Here is a 13830-nt window from a genome sequence, read left to right on the forward strand (position 1 = left end):
ACAGAAACTATCCTCGTATAAATGAAAAACACGACCTTGCCTCAGTTATAAATTGATATTTATTTGACTGTTAAATTTAATGTTTGGGAGAAAAAAGCCCTAGAGATGCAGGAGCTTCTACGCCATGTTTTGTGGGACCTTACTAAAGCTCCCGCTTGTGGTAAGTTCTGTGCTGCTTTGATTGATCACTACCGTTGACTTTGAGGCAACACCATGTGTCTATTCATGAAACCAAGTAAAAGTTACAAAGGTAGACTACAGTAAATACCTTCCAGAGCAGAAAAAACGCACCTATCTTTTCTGGACAGCAAAGCTCGTACCATACAAGCCACGATCTAAAAAACATTAATTGCATACAAAGTTGGCACAACGTAATCGCAAATGCATCAATACATTATTAAAAAAACACAGTGGGTGTGCACAGTTCCCACTATATATTGACTTCTGGGCACGAATATATTCACAACCCTCAGGAAACAGACGACAACACAGAAGTGCCATTTGATAAAATTGACACGCATTCCCTGATGAAGGAACAGAGATTCTTTAAAAAGCAGCATCAAAAAGGTTGCCCCTTGCAGAAACAACCAGTGTCTTGAAAACTATCGGCGCACAAACAGCTGAAGGGGAACGAATCCACAACAGCATAATATCTAGGCGATCACCATGATTTATGTTGTGGAAGTACTGTTAAAGCTCATGATCTACACCGTTTTAAAACTTATTATGACCTTTAGCAATCTGCATGCGCACACATATTTTTCACCTACCAGGCCATGCATATGAAAACAACACAGTCTAAGGAATCGTGCTTCCTGCAAGAAGAAGTAGCATTTGGATAGATGCTGGAGCAAGAGGGCCATACAAGGAAGACATACAGTGGTGGCAATAGGAGGGAGAGGTTAAGAAGGAAGAGTGCTTTGCAGGTCCTGGATGAGGTTTGTTGCATCTAGTGGGAAAGCTGAGAAATCATCTTGGACCGTGACGTCCGTCAGTATTAAAATGTCATACCATAAAGTAGTGATGTGTTCATTGGCCTGGGAAAGTCATAATTATTTTTTTACAAGCGTTCGATAATAAAGAGGGTAAAAAGTTCCAGAGTATGGTTAATTTATTTAAGGATTTTGATGTAGAGCTTAACATAGAAAGGATGACAGTGCTGGATGTAAAGCAATGAACAGATGAAGAAAGCCAATAATTTTGATACAGTACTTTCAATAACTGAAATATTAAAATGTAAATTGAACAATTACAACAATATAAATGACTTATTAAAGGAGTCAAAGCTGCATACTATTCAACTCGCTTTATGAATAGCAAGTATCTTTAGTCTATAGTCAAGCAATTGAAAACCCCTGAAGTTTATTTTGGAGGTCAATTTCTGGCTGTTTTGGCCTGCTCTGGAGACTGGCCCTGTTACATGGATCAGTTAACCTTCCTTGCTATTTGTTTTCCCTTTCTGCTGCTGACATGTTTTCTTTGATGTGGCATTCAGAACAGATCAGCATTTGTAATTTTCACTGCCAGCACAAAGTGGCATTTCTTTGTAATTTTGTTTACCATCTGTATTTTGTTTAGATTGACATTGTTTAATTTTTTGTTCCCATGGGCATTGGACCTGGGAGAGCTGATGTGGAGACTTGAACCTGGTTCTTCAGTCTCAGTGTTGGCAGCTCTGTACTATACACCGCACCCTCTCAGGCTGCTAACTTGTAATTCTGAACCAGCACTTCCCACTTGTTTTTTTTTCTTTTGCTTTCTCTTCTCACCGGAGGATCTTCACGACATTGATTGAGCCTATAATGTGAGTCTAGCTCTGCATCGGTATCACCATGGAAGGTGTACGGGGCACTGGGGTAGGCCCCACTGTCACTCTGGTGCTAATGCAGGCATGTGAAGAGGCAGAGAACACTGGCGCCCAGCAACAGGGCAATCCGTCAGTTCAACCTGAAACCTGGGAATACAGCAGTGCAGACGAACCTACAGCATGTCACCATTGGCATGCAGCAAAGCAACTTCATTTGCAACAGGATAGTCCGGAGCTGCCGCAGGCCACACCTGGTCGTGTGATCGTTCAGAAAGGGCAGTGTGGACCTGCAACAGTCTGCCGCTGTTACGCACCATAGCAGCCCCGAGTTGTAGCAAGGCGGCCTGGAGCAGCTGCTGGCGTCCCAAGGCACGCTGGAGTTGGTAGGTATCCGAGTATACTACTGCAAGGTGATACCTGGGGAAGACAAACTAGAGGACGAGAGCGAAGACCTGATAGAGACCCCCGGTAAATTATGGCCGGCTCGGAGGAATTTAAACTGATGTTAGACGACGAGTAGAGTTCTGGAGGCCACGAGAACGTGACCAGAAGCTGCACCTACCTGCGTTGCCCAGAGACCTGCGTTGAGTGCGCTAAGCAGATGAAGCCCTGGGTGTGCAAGAAGCACTGCAATAAAGTACAAGGACGCGTACAAGAAGAAGAATGATCAGGCGAGAACCTGCACTAGTTGCAAACTGGAGTAAAGCATCATTTAAGCCCACCCCTGCCTCTTGCCTTGAGCATTGGCAGTTCTGCACTCACCCCATAGAAATGCAAAAATAATTATTTCCACACACCCTTGGGTGTTCCTCCATCTAGCCTTTCAGCGTGTGCTATACTGTGTATTTATTTTGTACAATGTGAATAAGATACACCTCAATGAAAGCATGTTATAGTATTAACAAAAAATGTTACTTATTGTCTTACCAAACAACCATATTTAAGTGATTATGCTTAGATCCCTGAACGTCCTGGCTTGGATGTGACCCCGTCATTCATTCCTGACTTTTTACCAGTGCTTAATTTGTAAATAAAAACGTGCCGGTGCCCAAAGCCCTCCTCTAGAGCACGCGGCTGCTGCATTTAAATGTGCGAGCACGAAATACTGAGGCAGCGTAATCCTGAAGCCATCTCGGGCCTCTTCTAACCATTTAAAGCCACTTCCTGCCCCTTCAGTTGACGCTGCCTTTCTACCTTAGTGACGCTTTTTCCATTTTCTCTTCCGCCGTCTTTCCCAAACGTTTCTATTGCTCGCAGCAAATGCTGGAGGCAGAAGAATAAGCCCCGGCCCTCAAAAATAAGTGCCGGTGCTCAGCACCGGAAACAACAAGCACAAATGAAGCCCTGCTTTTTTACTCTTCACTTTGCCAGCTAAACTTGTAGACTTATTCCTGTAATGGAAAACAGAACTGCACTTTTGATCTGGCACAGATTGTAAGCAAGTGACATATGACATTAAGCCGCAGCCGTGGTTTAGCATGTCAATCCGCCCGTTCTTCGCTTAGCCACGCTCCTCTGCTTTCCCCTTGTTATGTCTGCTGAGGTGGACGCGTGCCGTGTTTATGAGGAGTCTCGAGGTGGGGTTCTGCCTCTCGCTTTTGACCGACTCCATGCTTTGTCTGGTCAATTTAAGTCTTCTTGTGCACCTATTGATCTCGGTATCCTGAGGATGGCAGAGCTGGGTCCGGCTATTGCTGCTCTGCCTCTGCACGGGGAATGTTTTCTGAGGGGGCAGCAACAGAAAGAACCGGAGGGAGGTGCAGCCTCAGCAAACCGTGCAACTCCGGGACGCCCAAAAGAAACGTGAGTACTTCTCCACCTCTTTCTCTGCGCTAACACGTCATCCCTACAAACGTGTTGAAACACTTGATAAAGAAAGGTCCTGTCTGCAACTACAGTCACGGATAGCCCTCATTCAATATTTATATAATGGTTATGTTACTTGAAGCAGGCAGCAAAGCATCTTCTCCAATCGCCTCCTTAAGAACAGCCTATCTGGTGGCAGCTCTTGGATATACCTCACCATATAAGCTCATACACTTGGAAATAGTGTGGAAGGTAAAAGGCTGCATTCCTAAACTGCGCTCATGAGATCCTAGCAAATGGTTGTACCCAAATGTTCGGGGCCTTTATCCTTTTAAACATGAATTTCTAGATGGTGTCCAAATATTTAAGCTGCATGTAGGGAAGAAAGAAGCAATTCCTTCCCATCAAAGCCTTTTCTGAGTTTCCTTTTGCACTTTCTGGTGGCATCTTGTTGTTCCCTTGTAGATGTGTTGTTTCTCTGTGTATTGGCGTTGACCAAAGTTTCCCATACAGTTAATTTACTGTTTGTTTTATTGCAGGGGTAGTCCCTGAATTCCTTTCCACTCTACTCTCCAAAACTCAGCTCCATTGTATGTCACTCGACAATACTACTCAACAACATTCTAGCAACTCCTTCTATACCACTCCTTCCCACTTTACTCCACTCTATTCAACCACTGACTAATCCACTCTACTCCTCCACTGTATGCCACTCCACGCTGACACTCTGTGCTACTCCATTATACTCAAAGCCACTCAACTTTACAACACTCTGCTCCACTCTAAGCCATTCCGCTCCTACACTACTTCATTCTGCCACTCACTCTAATCCACTCTACAACACTGTACTCCAATCTACACAGCACCATTTATGCCACTCAGCTCTGCTGTACACCACTCCACTACACTCTAGAGCACTTTCCCACACTCTGCCGTACTCTTAACAATCTGCTACACTCTAGCAATCTTCTCCACTCAACTCAATGCCCTTTCACTATACAACACTAAGGGGGTCATTACAACATTGGCGGTAAAAGGCGCTTACCGCCGCGCAGAAGACCGCCAATACACCGCGGCGGTGGCGGGAGCCCGCCACAGCTATTATGACACATATCACAAAATCCGCCGAAATTCAGACACCCAGACAATACCGCCACACCAAAGGTCAGCGATAAACATGCAGAAACAAATACTCCACCTCCACGCCAACAGAAACACGCCCATGCCATTACGACCCACGAATCCACGCGGCGGTCTTTCAACCGCGGTATTCCATTGGCGGTACACACCGCCGCGCTCAAAATACACACACAGCTCCAAAACACCGCAACATTGGACAAATCCAAATACACACACCTGATACACATACACACACCACTCCCACACATCCAACACAATATAAAACACACACCCACATCACCCACAAACCCCTACAAACCAAAATTAGAGAGAAGGCCATAGAGAGACAGCACAGAATAGAGAACCCCATCACACAGAGGCACACTACACCATCACCCACACAACATCCACGCACAAAACACCACATACCACTACACTCACCACACTCATCACCACATACACCACCCCACACATCACACACACCACCCCATGTCACGCCAAAGACACACCCGCTTCTCCGAGGAGGAGCTCAGGGTCATGGTGGAGGAAATCCTACGGGTAGAGCCACAGCTATTTGGCTCACAGGTACAGCACACATCCATAGCCAGGAAGATGGAGCTATGGCAAAGAATAGTGGACAGGGTCAACGCTGTGGGACAGCACCCAAGAAATAGGGAGGACATCAGGAAGAGGTGGAACGACCTACGGGGGAAGGTGCGTTCCACGGTATCCAGGCACAACATCTCGGTACAGCGGACTGGCGGCGGACCCCCACCTCCTCCTCCACAACTAACAACATGGGAGGAGCAAGTCTTGTCCATCTTGCATCCTGAGGGCCTCGGAGGAGTCATTGGAGGAACGGACACTGGTAAGTCAAATCTTAACTATTATATCCCCCACCCTACCTGCATGCTATCACACACCCCCACCCTCACACCCTCCCCTATCAGCCCAACTCCTCACTAATGTACCCATAACACAAACCACCCATCCCAACACCAAGACCTGCATGACACAACTAAGCATGGATACCCATCACTAAAGCATGCCCACTGCACAGACCCAGAACACCCCCCAACCATCAGCACACAAGCCCCCACACAGGAATGCCTGCACTGGTGTACACGCACACCCAACCATTGCACACCATGAAACACACACATGCAATAATCATGTACTTATACCCCCGCAGGAACCCGAAGGAACGTCACCACACCAGAGGGTCCAGACAACACCACTCCACCCCCAGAAGAGGCCCACAGTTACGACAGCAGCTCTTCCCTACTGGATCTTGATGACCAGCCCGGACCATCGTGGGCCTCAGGACAGTCGGTTCCCTTTGCCCAGCCACAGCCCAACACAGAGCTGCCACCCTCTGGTAACACCAGCACAGCACCCACCCAGCGGGCCCATACCTCCGTCCTCAGGACAGGTCAGTCAGCGGTGTGTCCACCACTACAGGGCACCCAGGGTAACCCACCACCCCAACAACAACAGGGAACTGGGGGCAGTGGTAGTGGGCACACGGTCCAGGGGACGGAGGCACAGGAACATAGGGGAACTGGGAGGGCTGCTGTGCGACAGAGGGAGGACAGGCCAAGGGAACCAACTCTCAACGAGGCCCTCTCCTCCATCATGGGAGCATACCACCACTCCCAGGAGACGATGGCAACGGTCCTGGACAAGTTGCAGAAGACCCTGCGTCTGCAGGAGGAGCAGTATTTGGGGTTCAGGGAGGAGCTCAGGACCATAGGCTCCGCCCTGGGCACCATCGTAGGTGGTGCTGACGGACATTCAAAAGACCTTGAGGGACACCGTGGCACTCCAAGGGGCCCCTGACAGTAGCCAGGACGATGAAATGCCCACCACCTCCGCCGGCGCTAGTGGACAGGACGCCCCGCCACAGGACCACCACACCAGCACCCCACCCCCTGCAGACGGACAACCACCACAAAAGCGGTCCCTGAGATCCAGGAACAGGACAGAGCAAGATGGCAAGACCCCCGCCAGGAAATAAGACTACCCTGATTGTCCCCCCACTGTCCCACTTTGTTACCCTGTCCAGATTGGAACTGCCCCAGCTCCACTTCCAATGGCCAGATGTGCAATGTACCTGTGAGACTAATAGACTGGACTCTGCCATGGACATTCTTCCACCATAACCCATCCCCATTTCACAACCCCCCTTCATTTTTATACACTTCAATAAACATCCTTGAAACACTAATAAAACTGGAGGCAGTCTATGATTTTGAACTTTGTATTGTCAATTGCAGTGTCAAAAAGGGTTACCCATTGGAAGGCCAACATACCAATGTCACACATCACAAGCCCTTCAAGGGTGCAAGCTGTTGACACGTAGGTTACCACATTTGTGAAACTGAAATGGAAGGGGACAACTCAGTTAACAAATAGTGAGTGAAATGTAGGTACAGGATAGAGGTAGACGTGTGAAAGTTAATGTAATGTTAAACCAGAAAATGTACTCACCTGTGTCTCCCTGGAAATATTGCTGTATGACTGACTCCCTGTTGTCGTTTTCTTCTTCCTCAGCCTCATCCTCATCACTGTCCACAGGCTCCACCACTGCTACAACACCGTCATCTGGATCATCCTCCTGCAGAAAAGGCACCTGGCGTCGCAATGCCAAATTATGGAGCATGGAGCAGGCGATGATGTTGTCGCACACCTTCTTCGGTGAGTAGAATAGGGACCCACCTGTCATATGGAGGCACCTGAACCTGGCCTTCAGGAGGCCGAAGGTGCGTTCGATCACCCTCCTAGTCAGCCCATGGGCCTCATTGTACCGTTCCTCTGCCCTGGTCCTGGGATTCCTCACTGGGGTCAATAGCCAGGACAGGTTGGGGTAACCAGAGTCCCCCAATAGCCACACCGGTGCCTCTGGAGTTCACCCATCATATCAGGGATGCTGCTATTCCACAGGATGTAGGCGTCATGCACAGAGCCAGGGAACATAGCATTTACCTGTGAGATGTACTGGTCTGCCAAACAGACCATCTGGACATTCATCGAATGATAACTCTTCCTGTTCCTGTACACCTGTTCACTCCTGTGGGGGGGACCAGAGCTACATGGGTCCCATCAATGGCACCTATGACGTTGGGGATATGTCCAAGGGCATAGAAGTCTCCTTTAACTGTAGGCAAATCCTCCACCTCAGGGAAAATGATGTATCTCCTTACGTGTTTCAGCAGGGCAGACAACACTCTGGACAAAACGTTGGAAAACATAGGCTGGGACAACCCTGATGCCATGGCCACAGTAGTCTGAAATGACCCACTTGCAAGGAAATGGAGCACTGACAGCACCTGCACGTCAGGGGGAATTCCAGTCGGATAGCGGATTGGTGACATCAGGTCTGGCTCCAACTGGGTACATAGTTGCTGGATTGTGGCACGGTCAAACCGGTAGGTCACGATCAAATGTCTCTCTTCCATTGTCAACAGGTCCACCAGCGGTCGGTACACCGGCGGCTTCCGCCATCTTCCCATATGTCCCAACTGACGGTGCCTAAGAAGGACAACAGCGAAGAAACGGTCCCCATTCCTCCAGGTATGTACCCACAGTCATACACAAGACTACAACAGACAATTAACCCTTCCTGGATATGTTTTGAGTGTAGGCCTCAGTATGTGTGACGCAGTAGTAAATGAAGCCATGTGGGCCCCTGAAATGGCGGCTGCCTGACCTCTAAACTGGGACAATGGAATTGTGGGGTAACTGCGCTGGCGTTGGACACCATCGCGGTAGGCGGTCGTAGACCGCGGCGCAATGCTGCATTGGTTAACATTGGACCCTATGGGTCCCAGGAGCCAATGAACAGGTGCGCCGCCGGTGATGATGCTCCCCGCCGCGGACGTCACCACCATTTTCTATCTGTTCAGTCACTAGATACCTGACCTTCGACAGGAGAGGACCTACACTGCTAGTGCTGCTGTGACCTCGGTCTGGAAGCGACAATGGCTGCTGCGTCTGGGGAAAGGGCCCCTGCCTTCACTGCACAGGAGTTGGAGAAACTTGTGGATGGGGTCCTCCCCCAGTACATGCTACTCTACGGTCCTCCAGACCAACAGGTCAGTACACAGGAAGCACGTTGGATGGGCTAGGCCTGGGTGGACAGGGCTGGGTGGGAGAGGGAAGGGGGCAGAGTTCTAAGAACAGAAATGCATGGGGATTAATGGGCCACATGGCCAGAGTTGGGAGGGGGCCACTCACATTGACGGTGCAGTAGGTAATGACTGTTCCTCTTTCCTTGTGCATGTCATGTAGGTCAGCGCCCACCAGAAGAGGGACATGTGGCGTGCCATCGCCAAGGAAGTCCGGACCCTGGGGGCCCACCAGAGACGGGGCACCCACTGCCGTAAGAGATGGGAGGACATTCGCCGCTGCAGCAAGAAGACGGCGGAGGCTCAGCTGGGGATGGCCTCCCAACGTGGGAGGGGTGCCCGTCGCACCATGACCCCCCTGATGTTCCGGATCCTGGCGGTGGCCTACCCGGAGTTGGATGGGCGCTTAAGGACATCACAGCAAACACAAGGGGGTGGGTACAACCTCATTCAGCGGACTTTGCATGCAGTGGAGGGGTCTGGGTGGGGGAGGTGGGCTGTGGGTGTCCCTAGGCCAGGGCGAGTTAGGTAGGCAAGGCCCCTCCGTAATGTAGGCCATGTGGCACTCTACCCCAGCTCAGAAGAGTGGCAAGTTGAGGTATAGTTGCCCCTTTGCCATCCATGTGCGCAGATTTCTACCATTGCCATATAGGCCATATCCCAGAAACTGCATGTGCAGAGGCCAAGAGCACGGCGTAATGCATGGGGCTGCTGCGTCTGTCTTGTCCGCCAACGGTAGCGGTATGCCATGCACTAAAACTCTCTTTCTTCTGTCTTCCCCCCCTTTTACTGCTCTCCCTGTCCTTTTGTACATCAGCATCATCAGTCGGAGGTACAGTGGCACCGGAGCACGAGGGAGCTGCATCCCACATGGCCATGAAGGGCCACACCACAGACTCTGAATGCATCAGTGGGACGGAGGGCGAGGGGAGCTTCACGTCGGCCACAGGATCACCAACCAGCGACACTGACTCGTCCGCCGATGTGAGCTCCCCCGTGGTGGCGGCACCATCTGTGCGCCCCACTTCTACAGGTACAGCCGCCACCTCCCCTACCAGCCCCGCCCTCCCAGCAGCCCCTCAGCGTTCGCCCCGTGCCCGCTCACCCAGGAGGGTGGGCATCACCTTCGCCCCAGGCACCTCAGGCCCTGCCCCAGTCACCCCTGCTGCCCTCAGTGAGGAGGCCATTGACCTCCTCAGGTCACTCACTGTTGGGCAGTCTACCATTGTGAATGCCATCCAGAGTGTAGAACGAGAGTTGCAACACGGTAATGCATTCCTGGAGGGCATTCATTCTGGTCAGGCTGCCCTTCAGCCAATCCTGCAATCTCTGGCCTCAGCACTGATGGCAGCCATTGTCCCTGTGTCCAGCCTCCCCCCTCCAACTTCCTCCACCCAGCCCATCCCAAGCACACCTACAGACCAGCATGCACACAAGTCAACACCCAAAAGTAGCTCAAGCAAACATAGGCACCACACACACCACAGGCACTCACACAAGCATCACACCCATACAGACACAGCAACATCCACTGTGTCCCCCTCCTCCTCTTCTCCCTCCTCCCTCCCAGTGTCGTCTACACACACACCTGCATGCACCACATCTACAGGCACTAGGACTCTCACCAGGACACCCAGCACCACAAGCCGCTCACCTGCACTCACCACCTCCACTGCCATTTACACGTCCCCTGTGTCCTCTCCCAGTGTGTCTGTGACGCCCCCTCCCAAAGTACACAAACGCCGGCAATCACTCACCCAACATCCATCCACCTCACGACAGCCTCCAGTACCTGCACCTGCACCCAAAACACCTAAAGTGACACCTCCTACAACCACCTCCTCTTCCTCCACTCCCAGACCCCCTCCAGCTACCCATCCCAGTGTCCGTCAGAAACTGTCCCTATGTCAAATTGACCTTTTTGCCCCCCCCCTCCCCCAATTCATCAGTCCCGTCGTAGCGCCTCAGCCAAAAAGCCTCCCGTACCAGTGGTGCGTGTTCCAGGTTTTTGGAGTGCACCGTCCACCAGGGCAGGCAGTAGGACCCGGAGCCAAGGCACTGTCAGCCCACCCCCTGTAAAGGCTCTGAAATTGGAGAGTGGACAACGGGACCGTGTCAAGACTCCTGGTGGGACAACAACTGAAATGGGATCCAAGGCGATTGGTGAGTCAGCTGTAACTCCAAAGAAGGTGGGGAAGGTCCGAGGAAGTCTCCCCAGCCTGTTGTGAGTGTCACGGCGGAGAAGTGCGCCATCATTTCCGGCGGTCCTGACACAACCGTCAGCACCGTCTTCACTGGTCAGGAGACCTCCGTCAGAGTCACAGCCCAGGAGGGCCCAAGTATCGTTACTGGTCAGGAGACCACCGCCAGAGTCACAGCCCAGGAGGGCCCAAGTATCGTTACTGGTCAGGAGACCACTGCCGGAGTCACAGCCCAGGAGGGCCCAAGTATCGTTACTGGTCAGGAGACCACCGCCAGAGTCACAGCCCAGGAGGGACCAGGATCCCACAGCCCCGCTGGGCAATGATGGAACGTCAAGCCACACACCAATGTCCAGTGTGGAGTTTGTCATGCCACACACCAATGTCCAGTGTGGAGTTTGTCATGCTACACACCAATGTCCAGTGTGGAGTTTGTCATGCCACACACCAATGTCCAGTGTGGAGTTCGTCATGCCACACACCAATGTCCAGTGTGGAGTTCGTCATGCCACACACCAATGTCAGTATCCGAACCGCCATGTCAGAGCACCGCTGAACAGTCCATAGACCGCCATGTCAGAGCACCGCTGAACAGTCCATAGACCGCCATGTGAGAGCACCGCTGAACAGTCCATAGACCGCCATGGTGAAGACCGCTGAACAGGGCAAAGACTGCCATGGTGAAGACCGCTGAACAGTCCATAGACCGCCATGGCTAAGCACCGCTGAACAGGGCAAAGACTGCCATGGTGAAGACCGCTGAACAGGGCAAAGACTGCCATGGTGAAGACCGCTGATCAGGGCAAAGACTGCCATGGTGAAGACCGCTGACCAGGGCAAAGACTGCCATGGTGAAGACCGCTGAACAGGGCAAAGACTGCCATGGTGAAGACCGCTGAACAGGGCAAAGACTGCCATGGTGAAGACCGCTGAACAGGGCAAAGACTGCCATGGTGAAGACCGCTGAACAGTCCATAGACCGCCATGGCTAAGCACTGCTGAACAGGGCAAAGACCGCCATGGTGAAGACCGCTGAACAGTCCATAGACCGCCATGGCTAAGCACCGCTGAACAGGGCAAAGACTGCCATGGTGAAGACCGCTGAACAGGGCAAAGACTGCCATGGTGAAGACCGCTGAACAGGGCAAAGACTGCCATGGTGAAGACAGCTGAACAGGGCAAAGACTGCCATGGTGAAGACCGCTGAACAGGGCAAAGACCGCCATGGTGAAGACCGCTGAACAGGGCAAAGACTGCCATGGTGAAGACCGCTGAACAGGGCAAAGACTGCCATGGTGAAGACCGCTGAACAGTCCATAGACCGCCATGGCTAAGCACTGCTGAACAGGGCAAAGACCGCCATGGTGAAGACCGATGAACAGGGCAAAGACCGCCATGGCAAAGCACCGCTGAACAGTCCATAGACCGCCATGGTGAAGACCGCTGAACAGGGCAAAGACTGCCATGGTGAAGACCGCTGAACAGTCCATAGACCGCCATGGGGAAGACCGCTGAACAGGGCAAAGACTGCCATGGGGAAGACCGCTGAACAGGGCAAAGACCGCCATGGTGAAGACCGCTGAACAAGGCAAAGACTGCCATGGTGAAGACCGCTGAACAGGGCAAAGACTGCCATGGTGAAGACCGCTGAACAGTCCATAGACCGCCATGGTGAAGACCGCTGAACAGGGCAAAGACCGCCATGGTGAAGACCGCTGAACAGGGCAAAGACTGCCATGGTGAAGACCGCTGAACAGGGCAAAGACTGCCATGGCTAAGCACCGCTGAACAGGGCAAAGACTGCCATGGCTAAGCACCGCTGAACAGGGCAAAGACTGCCATGGCTAAGCACCGCTGAACAGGGCAAAGACTGCCATGGCTAAGCACCGCTGAACAGGGCAAAGACTGCCAGGGTGAAGACCGCTGAACAGGGCAAAGACTGCCATGGTGAAGACCGCTGAACAGGGCAAAGACCGCCATGGTGAAGACCACTGAACAGGGCATGCACCGTGTAGGAATGAATGTACCACCACATCAGGCATCCTTATCTCATGTGCAGCTGGGACAGTGACAGGACATGAACTTTCACGGGGAGACTCATCCAGTCTGGGCACCAGTCCCACCCAGTACCAGTAGAGAACTGCATCTACTTGCGAAAATGTGGCTTTGCATTCCCCAGGATGGCACAGTGGGCAAACCACCCACTGTAAAGACTTATGAGACTGTGGCTTTGCACTCCCCAGGATGGCACAGTGGGCAAACCACCCACTGTAAAGACTTGTGAGACTGTAGCTTTGCATTCCCCAGGATGGCACAGTGGGCAAACCACCCACTGTAAAGACTTGTGAGACTGTGGCTTTGCACTCCCCAGGATGGCACAGTGGGCAAACCACCCACTGTAAAGACTTGTGAGACTGTGGCTTTGCACTCCCCAGGATGGCACAGTGGGCAAACCACCCACTGTAAAGACTTGTGAGACTGTGGCTTTGCACTCCCCAGGATGATACAGTGGGCATGGAGCCCCGTCGTGGATCTGGCTTTGCATTCATCTGGCTGAGGTGCCCCCCCTTCCCTTCCCCCTGAGGTGCCTGTAGTGTTTCTATCTGATGCCCTGGCAGTGTTCTCTCCGATTTTGGGCAGGTATCTATTGTGGGCCTCGTCCATGCATTTTTGGACTGTTGGTGCACGGACATTGTTGTGTACATATCTGCACTACTTCTTGTATTGTATATATAATTATGAGTGATTTAGAGATATATATCAGTATATT

Source organism: Pleurodeles waltl, chromosome 6, assembly GCF_031143425.1.
Source record: "Pleurodeles waltl isolate 20211129_DDA chromosome 6, aPleWal1.hap1.20221129, whole genome shotgun sequence".
In the NCBI taxonomy this organism is placed as follows: domain Eukaryota; kingdom Metazoa; phylum Chordata; class Amphibia; order Caudata; family Salamandridae; genus Pleurodeles; species Pleurodeles waltl.